At 55.4% G+C, this 17,736-nt stretch overlaps 1 protein-coding gene across 1 annotated transcript in view; it reads right to left on the reverse strand.

Moving 5' to 3' along the window:
- Positions 1-17,736, reverse strand: part of LRRC75A (leucine rich repeat containing 75A) — a 45,446-nt gene that overhangs the window by 13,836 nt on the left and 13,874 nt on the right. The window lies entirely within an intron of this gene.

The raw sequence follows: 17,736 nt of genomic DNA on the forward strand, positions 1-17,736 counted from the left end.
CCCAGGAGGAAGGCCCCACCAGGACTCCCAAAGAGAGGGTGTCACGTGGCTCCTCCTAAGGGGAGAGGAGGGAGCCTGGTGCAAAGGACACGGAGTGGGGTGGGAACGGTGGCAGAGACCACAGGGACAACAGGATCTCACTCCTATGTGGAATCTAATGAACAAAATAAACTGATGAACAAAACAGATCCAGAGTCATAGCAGCACGAACAGATGTTGAACCTCAGGGGGAAGGCGGGGGAGGGTGGGTGGGTGGGAAGAGATCAACCAAAGACCTTGTGTGCACATATGCATGGCCCATGGACACAGACAATGGTGTGTAAAGCCTGGGGCGGGGGAGGGGGGCAGGCTAGAAAGGGTCAATGGGGAAAAGGGGACATATGTAATACTTTCAACAACAAGAAAACCCACTGGGACATGGGACAGGGGTTCCCTGAGCCTGAGGAGGGACAAGGATCTGGCGGGGGGGGGGTCCCCACACATGAGAGCCCCGTTGGGAGGCCCTGCAGACTCCTGCCCACCAGCACGAGGCCCTCGGCGCTGGGACTGGAGCGGGACCCAGTAGCCCTGCTCCAAACGTGCTGTTTGTGTGAGACCCCAAACTCCGGCACAATCCCCGGGAAAGGGCGGATGACCACACTTGAATTTCCCACCAGCCAAGGTGGCGGGAGCTTGAAATGGAGTGAACTGCTTCGAAGAGGAAACATGGTTTTCTACCCTAGTGCTGGACTAAACTGTATGCCTTCCACTGTGAAAGAGCACGGATACACCTTCTACCTGTTCCCAACCCCCTCCCCAATTCCTGTTGTCCGGGACAGGAAGTGTGGGTGACAGGTGACTGCCAGCAGGGGTTGTCCTGTGGGATGTCTTGGCAATAAATCTTGGCAATAAATTGTGCAGCTGGTGCCAAGGTGCAGCCTCAGCCGTGGACGACGGGCCTCAGGACCGCCAGGCCTCAGGCCCACCTCTACCCTCCTGGTGTCTGCAGTGGGGGCCTGTCCTCCTTGGGTCTGGGTATACCCGCCAGCCCTTGTTGGGCACGGAGCTGCTCTGCCCAGAAAGATGCCACCTCACCCCCCACCCCCACCCCCACCCCCGGACCCAGCTCGTTTAACCAGCGGGATGTCCTGAACCTTTCTCAGTGCCTTCCCTGCCTGAGTCAGAAGTTACATCATCATTCCCAATGTACAGGTGAGGAAACTGAGGCCCTGAGCGGCTCACTTCAAAGGTCAAACTTCTAGGAAGGGAATGGACAACGGATGACTACAATGAACACTGCTGCTGGTACATTTGAAAGCTATTAAAAGAGTAGATTCTTGTTAAAAAGAAAACAAAAAAGAAATAACAGGCCACAATGGAGTCACTTTTGCTAAGCTACAGTACCAAACAAAACCTTACTAACCAACCTAATTGCAGTTGCACTTCTCCCAGGAGTGACATTTTAAAGCACTCAGTGGGGTGTCCTGCCAGCACTAGTGAGGTGGGGACCCCGCCTTCCCAGAGGATTGAAATACTCAGCTCCTCAGTGCCTCCCTTTCTGCCCCTGAATACCTCCACGTGACTCAGAGCACCTTCTAGGCAGTGATGGCGAACCTTTTGAGCTCGGCATGTCAGCATTTTGAAAAACCCTAACTTAACTCTGGTGCCGTGTCACATATAGAAATTTTTTGATATTTGCAACCATAGTAAAACAAAGACATATATATATATATTTTAAAATATATTTTATTGATTTTTTACAGAGAAGAAAGGAGAGGGATAGAGCACTAGAAACATCGATGAGAGAGAAACATCGATTAAGCTGCCTCCTGCACACTCCCCAGTGGGGACATGCCCTCAACCAAGGCACATACATGCCTTTGACCGGAATCGAACCTGGGAACCTTCAGTCCGCAGGCTGACGCTCTATCCATTGAGCCAAACCGGTTAGGGCAAGACTTATATTTTTGATATTTATTTTATATATTTAAATGCCATTTAATAAAGAAATCAACCAAAAAAATGAGTTCACGTGTCACCTCTGACACACGTGTCATAGGTTCGCCATCACTGTTCTAATGACTAGATGGGACGCTGCCTTCATGAATCACTTAATAAAGCCAATTAGACCTTCACATTTACTCAGCTGAAGTTGGTTCGTTAACATCCTAAAAGTTCTCATCACAAGCAAAAACATCCATTTCCTCTGTTTTTCTAACTATAGGAGGTGATGGGCACTGACTAATCATTTCGCCTCGGCCCTCCAGCCACAGACCTTCCCCCAAACGGAGCCGGCTGCACCGCAGCTCAACACTGAAACAGTCTTGGATGCAGGTGGCAACAGTGAACTTCAGGCACGGGGTGGTGGCGGGGAGGGAGGACATGCCCAGCTTAGGGCGTGTTTTTGAAGGTTTGCGCTGACTTAACTACCCTTGTGAAGGGGGACCCGGGGGCAGGCAGGCTGGAGGCAGGCTGCTGTTCTGTGCTTTGGTGGCAGACATTTCTAAGAGCAAAGAAAGAAAAGGGTCTTTGCCCGCAGATCTGCAGGGGCGGGCCAGGCCCTCTGCCATCAGGGGCCTCACCGGCTTGAGCCAGTTCCTGCCCTCCACCCTGCTGCCTCCTCTTTGCTAGAAAGGGGTGGGTTTCAAGCTTCACTGAGGACATCAAGGGGCCAGCCTTGGGGGCTGTTTTCCATTCGGCAGGAACTAACCTCAGAGGACTGCTGCCCTGCACCAGGTCTCCGGCTGCTGAAATAATTTACTGGGAACCCAGATCCAGGCGCTCAAGGTTTGGCAGGGATGCAGGGGAGGGAGGTGCTGACGTGCCCACTGCCCTGTTCTCAGAGCCGTGGGCCTCAGAGCCCAGGGCAACGCTGCCACACCTGTCTGTCCTGACCTGCGCAACCCTCAGCCAGGCTGCAGCCTGGGCCAGCTACCTCAGGCCGGGGCCTCAGCTTCCTCACCTGCACATGGGGCAGTGACCCTGCACTAGATGTAGGAGAGGGAAATAAAACCAAGCAGCACGTGGAAAGCCTTCCACAGGGAAGAGAAGCATTAACACAGCTCCCCTCCCCCCTTCCGTCCCTTCGTCCCTTCCCTCAGGAAGGCCCCTCCTCCCCTCATACCAGCTTCTTCACTTTTTGGATCACAGACCTATATGATGTTTTTTTAAACTTTCTTTTAAATTTGATTTGAGAGAGAGAGAGAGAGAGAGATCCGTTGCCTCCCACAAGTGCCCCAACGGGGATCGAACCTGCAACCTTTTGGTGTAAGAGATGACGCTCCAACCAACTGAGCCACCCCGGCCAGGACCGACCGCAGACCCATTTGAGATGTCACGGGCCATGACCTGTCTAGAAAAACCCAGAAGTCACAGGGAGCTTGCTGCACACACGATAGGGCGCATTGAAGCCCTGGACACTTGTGACCTCAGGATACAAACTCTGCCCAGAATTGTGCAAAATGGGGCGGGAGGCGGCTGGGCTCCAGGGAGGGGCAAGTCCCGGGGCTTGTGCCCCTGTGTCCCCCTAGGCCAGGGAAGTGGGGCCGGACGGAAATGGGGGAGGTGATTCTCACGGTCAGAGGCTGCCGGTGGCCACGGGAGTGAGAAGGAGATGGATGCATTTTCCTTTCCCGTCTGTCATGCAGGTGGGCTGCTCCGCTGTGGGCAGTGCCTGGACCCAGCCTCTGCCCTCCTGTGCTCTGCCCGAGACTCCTCTCGTCGGGGTACCCTGCCTGGGACATATGCCTGGAGGTCTTCTGTTACGGTCACCCTGCTCCTGGGAGAAAGCCCTGGATTCTAGGCTCTACCCAGCTCTCAAGTCACGAAAGCCTGTGGGCAAGCGACTTCTCGCCTCTTGGGATCTACTTCCCATCTGAGAAACGGGCGGGCGAATGGAACGGGTCGTTACCTAGAGTGTCTCAAGGTCAGGGGCTGATGGTGACAGGACAGTCAGCAGAGTCAGCAAGGCTGCGGGCAGGCCCAGCGCTCAGCAGCGCAGCTCTGCGGGGCCTGGCCCTCCCCATTCCACGCCCACCACGCCCTCCCCGCAACGTACACATGGGATTGTGCAGAGAAAGGCAAGTTTGAAAACCCCGGACAGGGGGAATCCTTAGGTTGGCTGTGTTCCCACCAGCCCTGCCCCATCTTCCCGTTTGCCCCTCCATTACAGGCCAGAACAGGCCATCCTATCCTAGAAGGGCCCAGAGAACCCCGGAGGCTGGGGCAGCGTGGGAAGGTACAAAATGTCCCACCCCCGGGCCCCACCTCCCTGTGCTCCGTCAGGGGCGGCTCTCTCCAGGCCGCTGCGGCGGTCCTCAGTCATTGCTTGGGAAGGGGGGGCTGGGAGGTAGGGCGGGCGGGGCTCCCGATGGTCCCGAGGCTCCAGCAGGGAAAAGGATGGGCGGACAGGCTGCCGCCTGTGCTGGCTCCATTTCCTGGCTCTGCCGGCCTGGGCCCACCGATGCTTGTGCAGCTCCAGGACCCTGTACATGTGCTGAGGCCCGCGGGCCATGGTGGGCTTCTGGTCCGCTCCATGCCCCCACCCCACCCCAAGCCAGTGTGCCAGGGGACTGTGTCACAGCGTCGCACCAACGGCCTCGCTGATGCTGCCCACAGGGCCCTCCGGTGCCCTGCCCGCTCTGCACGCGGATGGGATGGGCCGCGGAAGGATGGAAGCCACTTGTGGCTCCTCCACACCCCCTGCCAACAGCGCTGGCCTTGGAGGGGCTGGTCTGCCTTGCAAACACCAGGCAGCAGGGCGAATCCCAGCTTCCTGACGCGTCTAAGCGGTCCGACCTCGAGGAACTGTGGGCGGCTTCTCAGCAGAAAACCTGGGAACGGCAGCTGTGCCCGAGCCGCTGCTGGGCTTGGCGAGCGTCCCTGGCCTGGGACCTGGGGGCCGGGGCCAGCACACGGCATCTCACAGACGTGGGGCCACGTTACTGGAGCCTGAGGAGCCAGGGCTGGGGACTCGTTCCAAGGGAAAGAGAAATGCTAGAGTGAGGGGTTTGGCTTTCCGAAACGTAAGGAGAGGGTCACACGGGAAGGTGAGAGCAGCATTTCTCAATCCTGGAAGGGGCCCTGGAGGCCTCCCAGGGGCGCTGCCGAGTCCGCTACATCCTGCAGACTCAACTAAAGCCAGCGACTGCCAGGGACGGAAAGCAGGGGCGGCCGATGGCAGAGCCCAGCTCCCTGCTGAGCCGCGCTTTAAATAAAGAGACTGAAAAACCACGGAACAAGCCACTCTCGCCACTAGGTTTTTCTTTCGGAGGAAGGGAGAACTTTTGTAAAAAATTCTTTCAGACACGCTTATTAATTTTAAATAAATCAATCAATCTTTAAAATATTTTTGTTTTGATTTCTAAAATAGTAAATAGTATTCATTAGATGTAGCCGACACACAGAAAGCCTTTTTGAAGTCCTCAGGAACTGTAGAGTATAGAACAGTGATAGCGAACCTATGACACATGGGTCAGAGGTGACACGCGAACTCATTTTTTTTGGTTGATTTTTCTTTGTTAAATGGCATTTAATATGTAAAATAAATATCAAAAATATACATCTTTGTTTTACTATGGTTGCAAATATCAAAAAATTTCCATATGTGACACGGCACCAGAGTTAAGTTAGGGTTTTTCAAAATGCTGACACTCCGAGCTCAAAAGGTTCGCCATCACTGGTATAGAAGTTCCTCAAAATAGGAGAACTAGAACTTCCATACAATCCAGCGATCCCGCCTCGGGAATATACCCAAAGGAAGTGAAAACAGGCTATGGAAGAGCTACCTGTACTCTCAAGTTCATAACAGCTGGGACTGGAGACCACCTGTGTCCATCAGCGGGGGAAGGGAAGATGTGATATAACAGGTATGTTACGGAACACCATTCAGCCATGAGGACATCTGCCACCTGCCACAACATGGATGGAGCCTGAGGACATTATGCTAAGGAAGGTCAGTCAGAAAGAGAAAGACAATGCTCTAGCCAGTTTGGCTCAGTGGATAGAGCGCTGGCCTGTGGACTGAAGGGTCCTGGGTTCAATTCCGTTCAAGGGCACATCCCTGGGTTGCGGACTCAATCCCCAGTGTGGGGTGTGCAGGAGACAGCCGATCAGTGATTCTCTCTCATCATTGATGTTTCTATCTCTCCCTTCCTCTCTGAAATCAATAAAAATATATTTTTTAAAAAAGGAGGAAGACTGATACTTTATATTTCATATAGTAGGTGCAATCTAAAAAGAACCAAACTCAAAAAAAGAGTGGATGGTGGTTACCAGGGGCTGGTGGAATGGGTGAGGTGTTAAGGGCACATACTTGCAATAGGAACCTGACACAGGCAGTGATTATAGACACAAAACTGTGTTCTCAACATTCAACTTGCTAAGAGACTAGCTCTTTTTTGTTAATCTTCACCCAAGGATATTTTCCCCACTGAGTTTAACAGAGTGTGGAAAGGAGGGAGGGAGGGAGAGAAAGAGAAAGAGAGAGACTCCAATGTGAGAGACACATCCAGCTGGGGATGGAACATGCAATCCAGGTACATGAAAAAGAATACAAAGACTTAGGTTACATAGGTCATTCTTTTAAATTAAAAAAAAATTTTTTTTTGTAAATTCCATGTTAATGCCCAGTGGTTATTCATTCAGGCATCTCTACTATGTAACGATTAAATAATTGCTCTTTTTTGTCCTTAAAACTCCAAAACTGTAAACACCTACATGGAATTCTGATGTAGCAAAAACTATATTAATATTTCTACAACCTGGATTTTGCACATTACTGCCACTCAAAGCATGTCCTGCTTTATTAACTGTATTAGAGGCCCGGTGCATGATATTTGTGCACGGAGGGGGGGGGTGGCGTTCCCCTCTCCAATCTGGGACCTCTCGGGAGGATGTCCGACTGCTGGATATCCCTCTCACAATCGGGGACTGCTGGCTCCTAACCACTCGGCTGCCTGCCTGCCTGATTGCCCCCAACTGCTCTCCCCTGCTGGCCTGATCTTGCCCCCAATTGCCCTCCCCTGCTGGCCTGGTCGCCCTAACTGCCCTCCCCTGCTGGCCTGGTTGCCCCCAACTGCCCTCCCCTGCCAGCCATCTTGTGTTGGTCATTTTGTGATGACATGAGGGCGGTCATCTTGTGGCAGACATGTTGTGACGATGTCGCCCGAGGGCGTCGTGCCACCTAGGCTTTTATTATATTGGATATTGTGTTCAGTGAAGGACTACAGGATTATGATCTTTGATCACAGAGTTTTTCTTCGTGACAAAGTAGTGCTTACTTACTACGTTATAGTAAATGGAGAGTCACCTGTAAACGCTTTCTGAAAAGGCTGCAGATATTAAAATTGTACTTGTCATTATGACTGGATAAACGTTAATTGATTTTGTTAAAACAGATAAACAAAGAGTATAAAGAGAGACCCTGATACCAAAAGCAGTGTGAGAACTGCTGGGTTGGAAGAGTGGGGACCCCGGGAGAAAGGTGCTGAGGGAGGGAGCGCCCTGGGAAGGGTTTCTCATCCCACGGCCTTCCCTGTGGGTCCTGGAAAAGCTAGACCCAGCTGGCTTTCTCTCCCCTCTTCCCATCGCCCTGACCCCTCGGTGAGGTGCCCACCTGTGCAGCAGCAGCTCTGGGTGGAGGTGCAGAGAAGTATGGGACAGGGACGCTCGCCCCACGCCCACAGCCGGTCTCTGGGAGAAGGGGCGACGTTCACTCCACGGGACTGTGCGCTGGCGCCACAGGGACCAGGGCCGGGGCCGTGTCTAACAGCCTCGGGGGCCCTGGTGGAGGGTCACCAGGTTGTTTGGACACTTGCCTGCCTGCCAGCTCCCCCTGCGTGGCCGTTGTTGTTGGTGTCACTGGAGAGGGTAAGTCCAGGAGCCCGCTCTCATTTTTTAAAAATGTTAAAACAACTCTGTCATAATGCATTTGGGTATTTTGCACTCAGGTTTGAACACGGGCTTGCAAGTGGCTGGGGCTGAGCTGGCTGTCCCTCTGGCCTTCCCCGTGGCTGGACGCACTCCTGTGCCTGGTGCCCGCGCTGCTGGGGAACCCGAACTGGCTCTGCCCTGAATGAACACAGCGTGCTTTCCTTCCTGAGCTCAGCCCACCTGAGACCCCTTCCCGTCCAGCTGCACCTGCAGACAACCTGGCTGAGAGAAGTCCGGTTCACAGCGCCGCGTTCTCTGCTCCTGCAGACGGCTCTGAGGCTGCCGATTCTGGGGTCTTTGTTGCTCTCTCTGCCCATGGGATGGTCTTCGCCACCCATCTCCAGCTGCTTCTCCGGACAGTCCCAGCACTGCCCCTCCTTAGCAGCACCAGGTCAACATACAGGGCAGCTTGTAAAGCCGTTGATAACTACGACCATCTCTCTGCATCACAAAAAGGGCACCCCGTCGTGACACCCCAAAACTCCTAAAATTCCTCCTCTGCATCTTTCCCACAACCCCATCTGTTCTTCAATTTCTCATCTCCACCCTGCAAACCCTCTTAGCCCCCAGCCATTCCCTTCCTAATATGAATCCACTTTCCTTCTCTGGTTGGTCCAGTTCTCAGACCCGCTCCCCCCCCCCCCCCCCCCCGCCCCAGAACATGGAGCAACTGGCACACCTGTGCACTGTCAGTGGGAATGCAAACCGGCGCCGTCACAGTGTACAGCAGTATGGCGACTCCTCAAAAAATTAACACAAGCGCCGTACAGCCCAGCACGTCCACCTCTGGGCTACACTCCAAAGAATGAAAACCAGGGGCCCAAAGAGGTATCTGAGTCATTCTATACCCCTGTTCACAGCAGAATTAGTCACAATGGCCCCATGGTGGAAACAACCCAAGTTGTTGTCCATTGACTTCTATGGTGAATGGATAAACAAAATGTGGCACCATATGTATACAATGGAATATTCAGCCATAAAAAAATGAAATCTGACACGCTCTATCATATGACATATAAGACAGTGAGGACTTATGCTAAATGAGTCAGTCACAAAAGGATGATTCCACTTCTATGAGGTACCTAGACCAGTCACAATCACAGACACAAACTAGAATGATGGCTGCCAGGGAGATGGGCTGGGGGAGGGGGGGTTGTTTAATGGACACAGAATTTCAGTTTTGCAAGATGAAAAGAGTTCTGGAGATGGATTGTACAACAATCCTATATAATAAAAGCCTAATATGCAAATTGACCGAACGGCAGAACGACCGGTCACTATGACACACACTGACCACCAGGGAGCAGACACTCAACACAGGAGCTGCCCCCAGCCCGCAGGCCCCAGGACAGCCAAGGCGGATGCCAGCGGGGGGCCCCCCGATTGCCCCGCTGGTCCCCACAGATTGACCCTGATTGCCGGCCAGGCCTAGGGACCCTACCCGTGCACAAATTTCATGCACCAGGCCTCTAGTGTGAATATACTTAACAATACTGAATTGTAAAAATGCTTCTTAAGCTGGTAAATTTTGTTATGTGTATTATGCAACAACTTGAGAATAAAAGGTCCCAAGATCCTGTCAGGCAAACACAGACTAGGGGCACATGTGTCTGGCCGTTTTTTTCTGCCCGGCACGCGTGGCCACATTTGTCCAGTTGCAGATGTTTGTTTTAAATTCACCTTCAGCGTTGGGTCTTTCCATCTACCAACATGGACCTTCTTACAGCCTGTCTCCTCAGCAAAACCAGTGCGGGCTCAGCGTCTCCTGACCTGGTCTTTCCTGGTCTCCCCACAGTGCACTCTTGCGAGGGCCTCGTCTCCTCCCCATGGCTGACCTCTTGTTCTGCAGCATCGACTCGACTTCCGCTGCCTCTGCATGTCGGCTTCCATTTCATACCCCGAGATTCTTATTTTGCTCATTAATCTCCCTTTTCCTCTTGCCCTGTTGTCTCCCCCACCCCCATCTCAGCTTGGCCTCTTTTTGTGGCATTTCTTTTTCCTCAAAGTTCATTTCTTGTGGATCCTGTGTAGGTCATTTTTGGGTGCCAGGGTTCACTTCCACAGCATGTACCCTGCGCCCAGGGCTTTCCCACCAGCTCACCCTTTATTTTCTTCTTCTTTTTTTAAAAAAAATAGATTTTATTGATTTTTTACAGAGAGGAAGGGAGAGGATTAGAGAGCCAGAAACATCAATGAGAGAGAAACATCGATCAGCTGCCTCCTGCACACTCCCTACTGGGTATGTGCCCGCAACCAAGGTACGTGCCCGCAACCAAGGTACATGCCCTTGACTAGAATCGAACCTGGGACCCTTGAGTCCACAGGCCAATGCTCTATCCACTTTGCCAAACCGGTTAGGGCGCCAGCTCACCCTTGAAGGCGGCACGTCTGGTGAGACCCAGACTGCCTGCCGGTCAGCGGGACGCTGGGATTTATCACGAGGAACATGTTTTTGGTCTTTGTCCCAGTTGTGGCACAGACACCCCAGCCCCCTGGAAATCCCTAAGTGATGCAGTGACAAAGGCATCGTGTGTTTGTTAAGGAGGTGACTGCAGGCAGGCCCCCAGTTCACCTAAGGATGGGGCTGGTGGCCAGGAGCACCTGCCACGTGACGGAGTCCACGGACACCCACAACAGGGTCCGTATTCCAGGACTTTTCTCGTCCGTGGCCAGACCACTGGCCATGCTGGACTCCTGGTGGCCATGCCTCGGGGACCCTCTCTCACGGCCTGTGGTGGTGACTCCTGCGAGCTGCTTTCTCTCAGAGAAGCGGCAGCCACGGGGGAGGCGTGCGGAGAAGGTGGGAGCAGCACTCTTCCCCCCAGACCCTCACTCACGTACAGAAGGGCGAGGCGTGACGCCACTGTGAAGGGGCCTCTCTGCCTTTGGGGGTCTCGGGTCCCTGGGGAGCCCAGAACCAGCTCCGACTGTTCAGAGCTAGAGGAGGTTCTCCCAGACGGTTTCCCTGGTTTGTTTTCAGCATTTTTCACCTTTTTGTGTGTGTCTTTGGTACCTGAAGGGGAAGTGGGGGGAAGCCACACAGGAGGCTGTCAGGCTAATTTAAACCACAGCCACTCCCCTTCCCTTTTAAACTCAACGGTTTAAACCCATTCCCAGAAGGAAGGCCCCTCGGGCAATTAGCTTGTATCTGTCTCTCTCCCCAGACAAACTCCACAGCTTCTGCAACAGAGTGAGGCGGGAGGGAGGCAGCAAGCTCTGAATATTCACAGCAAAGGTGGACAGCTGGGATGCTGACACCACCCGCGCTGAGCACACAGAGCTGCTCCTGCGGCTGGAATCGTCATCGTCACTGTCCCCGGAGGAAGTTAACGGGTCCAGAGGGCGGCGGGCGGGGCAGGCTGCCTTTTCTCAGTCCTGGAGCGTCACAGCAGCTGCTCCTGAGGGAGGGGACGTGGTCTGTGGACCAGGCCTGAGCCGTGACTCAACTCCCTGTCCCTCCCCCACGCATTCTAGCTTGGGGCGGGAGGGCTCCCAGGAGAAGGGAGCGATCTGCCCGGGGCCGTGAGGGAACCGCCCTGGAAGCCGCCAGGGAGAGAAGCCAGCGCCGCAGAGTGAAGGGGCCTGGCGCAGGCTCCAGGCCGGGGCCGGAGAATGGAGAGGGGCCTCTCAGGAAGAAGAGCCGAGCCTTAAACGTGCTCCGGGGAGCAGGGAATGCCTGGGGTCAACCCACACACTGTGCAGAAACAGGTGTGGGATGCAGGGCTCAACGGCGGCCCCAAAGACATGTCCACATCCTGGTCCCTGGAACCTGTGAATGTGCCCTCCTTTGGAAAAAGGGTCTTTGCAGATGTGATTAAGGATCACCCTGGATTACCCAGGTGGGCCCTAACTCCAGAGGCAGGTGTCCTTGTAAGGACACACAGAGGGCGGGGTCCCGCAGCCATAACCACTGGGAGCTGAGAGGCAAAGAGAGAAGTCTCCCCACAGCCTCTCTGGGGAGTGGGCCCTGCTGGCACCTGGATCCAAGACTCTGGCTTCCGGACTGTGAGAGACCAAATCTCTGTTTACTAAACCACCAAGTCGGGGGCCTTTGTTACGGCAGTCCTAGGGAACGAACACACCGAATGCAACTGGAGGTGGCATTCCCCAGGCGATACACCAGGCGGAAAGGTCAGGGCCAGCAGGCTGAGAGCACCCCTGCGGCGGTGTGGCCTCGGTCAGCGCAGCCTGGACACCCACGCACCTCGAGTGTCAGAAACCAACCCGGTTTCATCAGCCCTGGTCCTGGGGTGCGAGTATCCCCGACACTCTCGCCTTTGCTCTCTGCTCCCAGAGGGGGTCTGGGCGAGTCAGAAATGCTGCCCGAAGACGGTTCCCAGCTCAATGTAAGAAGAACACTTAAAAACAAGTTGTAATTCTGACACATGCAGCAACATGGATGGACCCTGAGGACATCATGCTAAGGGAAATAAGCCAGACACAAAAGGACAAATACTGTATGATTCCACTTATATGCGGTACCTAGAGTCATCCAATTCATAGACAGAAAGAATGGAGGTTACAGGGCTGGGGGAGGGGGGCAGGGAGCGCTTACCGGGCACAGGGCTGCAGTTTGGGAAAATGAAGAGTTCATGACGGAGGTGACGGTTGCACAATAATGAGAATGTATTTAATGCAACTGAACTGTACACCTAAAGGTGGCCAAGATGGTAAATCCCATACTTTATCACTAAAAGAAAACCCAACCACAAGTGGGGAGCTCACAGTCATTGGAAGCACGTAAGCAGCAGAGAGATACTGCACGGCCTGGGACGCCTGCTGGCAGAGCCAGGTGTGAGGCTGCACCTTCCGAAAGGATGCCACTGAATAGCTGCACGAGGAGGGGCCCTGAGGATGGAAGGAAGGGGAGGAACTGAGAATCAAGCAATAAATAGAATCTATACCCTAGCCGATCTGGCTCAGTGGATAGAGCATCGACCTGTGGACTGAGGGGTCCTGGGTTCAATTCCGGTCGAGGGCACATGCCCAGGTTGCGGGCTCAATCCCCAGTAGGGGGTGAGCAGGAGGCAGCCAATCAGTGATTCTCTCTCATCATTGATGTTTCTATCTCTTTCCCTCTTCCTTCCTCTCTGAAATCAATAAAAATATATTAGAAAAAATTCACTTCAAGATGTTGAATAGTAACTGAGAACCCCCAGCAGCCATGAGCAGCCTGCGTGTGTGTGTGGTGTGTGTGGGCACACACACAGCCCCTCAAGAGCCCCCTGACAACGTCCCAGGGACGACTGGCAGGTGAGGCCCGGAGGGCAGCTCTTACTCTGCGGGTGGGGAGCCCGCAGCCCAGCAGAGGGAGGGCGGCTGCTCGCTGCTCAGAACACCAGGCAGCAAAGCAAACTTGCAGACCCTGCCCTGGACACAGGCAGCCCTGCTGCCCTGCTCCAGAGTGCCCAGGATGGCCACTGCCCGGCCGCTGGTCCCAGACATTGGTCCCAGCCAAGCACGCTGCTCCGCAAGGGCAGGCGGGCTCAGTGCCCACCACACCCACCGGCCCATGGAGCTGGTGGCACCCAAAGGGACACCCATTGCTCACGGATGACCGACACCAGCCAGACACTATTGGGGAGGGCCACTCTGAGGAGGTCCACGCCAAGAAACGCTGGTGGCGGTCACCGGCACCCACTGCCCGACTTGCCCACCTGGCTGAGGGGGGAGGGGCATGGAGTGGGGTTCTCTGGTCTCACCTCAGGGCTGCTGTCTCCCTCCCCCCGCAAGAACAGCTGTGCCTCTCCCACCCCTCAAGGTCGCCCAGCCCTGCGGGGGTTTTGAAGCCAGGCATCCTGGCAGGCTGGCCCTCCTTCATTTTTTAAAAATATGTTTTTATTGATTTTTAGAGAGACAGGAAGGGAAAGGGAGAGCGACATAGAAACATCAATGAGAGAGAATCACATTGATCCGGCTGCCCCCTACTGGGGATCGCGCTCACAACCCCGGCATGTGCCCTGACTGGGAATGGAGCCAGTGAACTCCTGGTTCATGGATCGACGCGCAACCCACTGAGCGACACCGGCCGGGCACAGCCCTCCTCCTTCTGACAAGCACTCCAGCCAGATGGCCACCCCCTGCGGGGACGGCAGCCCTGCCGGGAGGGGCTTCATGGCTGCGTGCTGTTTGTGTTTTAACTCTGAAGTCTTTAAAAATGACACCCTCTGAAAGCAACAGGCCTTGGAAACAGATGCTGGCTGTTGCCAAGGGTAATTTAATTAAAGTCCAAGAAATAGCAGCAACAACAAATAAAAACCAAAAGGATGCTTTCTCTTTAAAAAATAAAATGAAATAAACGCTGGAAGGCTCAGCAGCCAAGGAGGGTTTGGTCTGCTCCCCAGATCGCAGCTCCACCCAGACTCTGCGCCAGGCAGGCGGCCCCAGGGCCAGGCCTGGGCGCGACCCTGGGCCACTGTGTGCTGCGGGGCCCCTGCTCGCTGGGGCACCTCCCCACACACGCCGGCACCCGCTCGTTCTTCCCGTTCTTCCCGAAGAGAGAGCAGAGAGCGGCAGCAGAGCCTCGGGCCACAGAGTAGGGAGCATAAGAAATTGGACAAATACCCATTCCTTCCCTCAGTCTGTTTGGCTGCTGCGCTCCAGGACTCAGTGGACGGGTGGTGGCATCTGCCGTATTCCCCAAAGTTCTTCCTCAAGCCCCCGCCCCCCGCCCCCCTGCATCTCGTGGGACTAGAATTCTTCTGCAGAAAGTCCCTGCGGTCCGGTCCGCCCGCTCCTACATTCCACGAATTCTCTGCATTTACGATCCACCCAGAGCCTCCTGATCTCTTTGCGTGGGAAATAATGGGAGTCCGTTGTCCCCGCCTCCCCGTGAAAGCTCACCTGCCCCTCTCCGGGGTACCTTCTGTCCGTTTCAGATGAAGGTTTGGTTCACTGGCACAGGAACTCGTGGTCATGACAACAAGGTGGAGGAGTGACTCAGAGGCTACTCCGGCTCCCTAATAACCTGCTTTCCAAGTACAGGCTTCCCCAGAACAGCCCATTTCTCAGAGGGACAAGCTGAGGACTCGAGGGCTGTCCCATCCTGTGAGCAAGTGGCAGGGGCAAGAGGGTCTCAGAGCCCCCAGAAGTTTCTAACCGCACCTCTCCCGGCTGCCAGGCCTTGGGGACAAGTGTATTATCAGCAGGATTCTCCAGAGAATCAGAACCCATTCAGTGTGTGTGTATGTGGAGGGAGAGGGAGGGGGAGGAGAGGCTGATGTAAGGAACTGGCTCATGGGATTGTGGGATCTGGCAAGTCCGAAGTCTGCAGGGTGGAGACCAGGGAAACAGCTCATGTTGCGGCAGAAGTCCTTCCAGTCCTTTCTCTGAAGGATTCCATGGATTGCATGAGGCCTGCCCACACTATGGAAGGTCATCTGCTTCACTCAAAGTCCAACGGTTCGAGCACTGATCTCACCTAAAATATAGCGTTGCAGGAGCATCTAGACTTGTGTTTGGACAAAAATGGGGGAATCCACCCCCTAAATTAAAAAGTGCACTCCCCTCGCCCTCGCCCCGTCTCCCCGTCCACAGTGGGGGCCTGACGTTCGGACGTGCCTTGGCGGGGAGCACAGCCCTGTGCCTACGTGGCTTACGGCTTTAATTCGCATGGATGCTCTCAATAAACTCTGGTTCTGCTAAAACAAAAACAAACAGACAAAAGACTGGGAACCACGGCTAGCCAAGCTGACGCGTAAATTAACCGCCACATAAACGAAGGGTCTTTACCACTTTAAATCCCTGGGTCAGGGGCCGGCCCAGGCGAAGCCTTGAAGAACCTGGGTGAGCAGAGATGAGTCCTGCTGGGGAAGGAATCAGCTGGCTCCCAGCTCCAGGCAGGAAGCGGTGCCGAGGGAGGAGGAGGACCCCGCCCCCCAGGACCCCGGCCCAGCCTGCGTGTCCAAGCTCAGCCGACCTCTCAGGTGAGGGTCAGCGAGCACCAGGGCCTGCGTGAAGGCGCGGAGGCCGCTCTCTGGGCGGTGGGGAGGGCAGAGCTCTCGCCGGGTCCCGGCCGCTCCTGCCATCCCAGCGGCCCTGCCGGGATTCTGCCCACCGGACCCCCTCCTGGGCCTCTTCCCTCCGGAGCAGCCCCGGCGGCGGTGGCGGAACGGCTGGAGGCTTTGCTCCACCTGCTCTCCCGTTCCCAGCCAGCTGCCTCACTCCTTTGGGTTCCCGCCAGCCTCTTGCCAGCGTTCTAAAACGGTCTCCTTATTCCAGTCCAATACCCCCTCCTTCTCAGACCTGCCTCCCCCTGGGTCCCCGTGCCCCTCAGAGAGCCCTTTCTGGTCCTCAGCCTTGGACCAGCCTCCCTCTGAGATGCATCGGACCAACCCCCCCCCCCCCCCCCCATTATTCTCGCCCTGTGTGACTGGCCAATTCTCAACCAGCAGGCCATTTCTGGAGAGATGGGAATTCTTGGAACAGGTCACTTGGCACGTTTCGTGTCTGAATTCCATACCCAAGAACTGCCCCCACCACACCCCCAAGGTCTCTGGGCCAGCAGCTTTCTGGAAATCCCATGGCAAGGATCCCACGAAATAGTGTTTTTACCCCAAAACCCACAAATCTAGAAGGCAGTTCAAAACATGTCTGTAGTTGAGAATCATAAAAAGTTCAGGGGACTGGTACATCCCAGGAGAAATGAGATGGGACGGAAGGATTTCATGTGGAGAAGAGGAGGGAAGCACCCAGCCCCATTCTCCCAGCGGGCACAGGTGGGGCTGTGAACAGCTTGGAAGTTGGCACCCGATCCCGGAGAGCCGGGGAAGGCAGGCACGATGCCCGTCCCTGTGCTCCCCACTGGGCCTGCCTCCAGGCCCAGCACAGGTCATCTTCAATTCTGTCTGACACCCTCTGAGCAGCAAGAGTGTCGAGCTGGTACCTTCCAGAAGAAGATGCCCAACGGTTTCTGCTCCTTGTTGGAGGAGGACGAGGGCAAGCACCCGGCTCAGAGGCAGAAGTTGCGCTCTGGCTGTTTCTGCACTGTTCCCTGCCCGGCTGGGGGGGAGGGTGGGGCTCCTGACTGGCCTCAGCTGGCAGACTCTGACCTCTGGGCACCTGTGCCAAGGCTGCGAAGGCTGCCAGGTCTGGCTGCCAGGTCTGGCTGCCAGGTCTGGCTGCCAGGTGTGCTCTGCCCAGTCCCCTGGGTGGGGCTGAACTCGCACGCCTTGCTCTGGCTGTGCATCCAGGCAGACGCCTTCCACTCCTCACCAAGGCTGTGTGCGGGCAGACGCTGCCGGAATCTCACCGAAAGACACCCAGGTGAGGGGCCTTGGGTCCCCTGGACGCACTGAGTGGCCTCCACACCTGCCCGTCCTGGCCTCCCAGCTGACAGCAGCAGGGTGCGGCCCAGCTCTAACGTGGGGGCGGGAGCTCGGGACAGGCTGTTGCTGGACCACCCTCCCTTCCTCCCACATCATCAGTTCACCACAGCCTGAGCCTCCATCTCAACATCTTACTCTAAAAAATGAACTGCGGAAGAAGCGTCACTTAGAACACGCTCAGGGGACTGATGCTGCCCAACCCCTCCCCGCCCCAGGGCGCCCCTCCCACCTCCGGGAGCGGAGGTTCATGCAGCAGTGCAGACAGCGGGCTCCCGACCACGGGGAGCCCCGAGCCCATCCTTCATCCTGCCCCTGCGAATGGGTCCGGGCTACCCGCCCCAACCTGAGGAGGCTCGTAAGACAGCCACGATTCACTGGGGCAGACCGAGGCTCACTCCCAGTGCTTCCCAGGGTCACTGGGTGGGATGGGCCTTGGCAGGCGGGCCCGGTGCCAGTCCTCGGGCGTGCACACCTCTTAGATTTAGAACGTCTCGGCTCT

The sequence above is a fragment of the Myotis daubentonii genome, chromosome 16, assembly GCF_963259705.1.
Source record: "Myotis daubentonii chromosome 16, mMyoDau2.1, whole genome shotgun sequence".
Taxonomy (NCBI): domain Eukaryota; kingdom Metazoa; phylum Chordata; class Mammalia; order Chiroptera; family Vespertilionidae; genus Myotis; species Myotis daubentonii.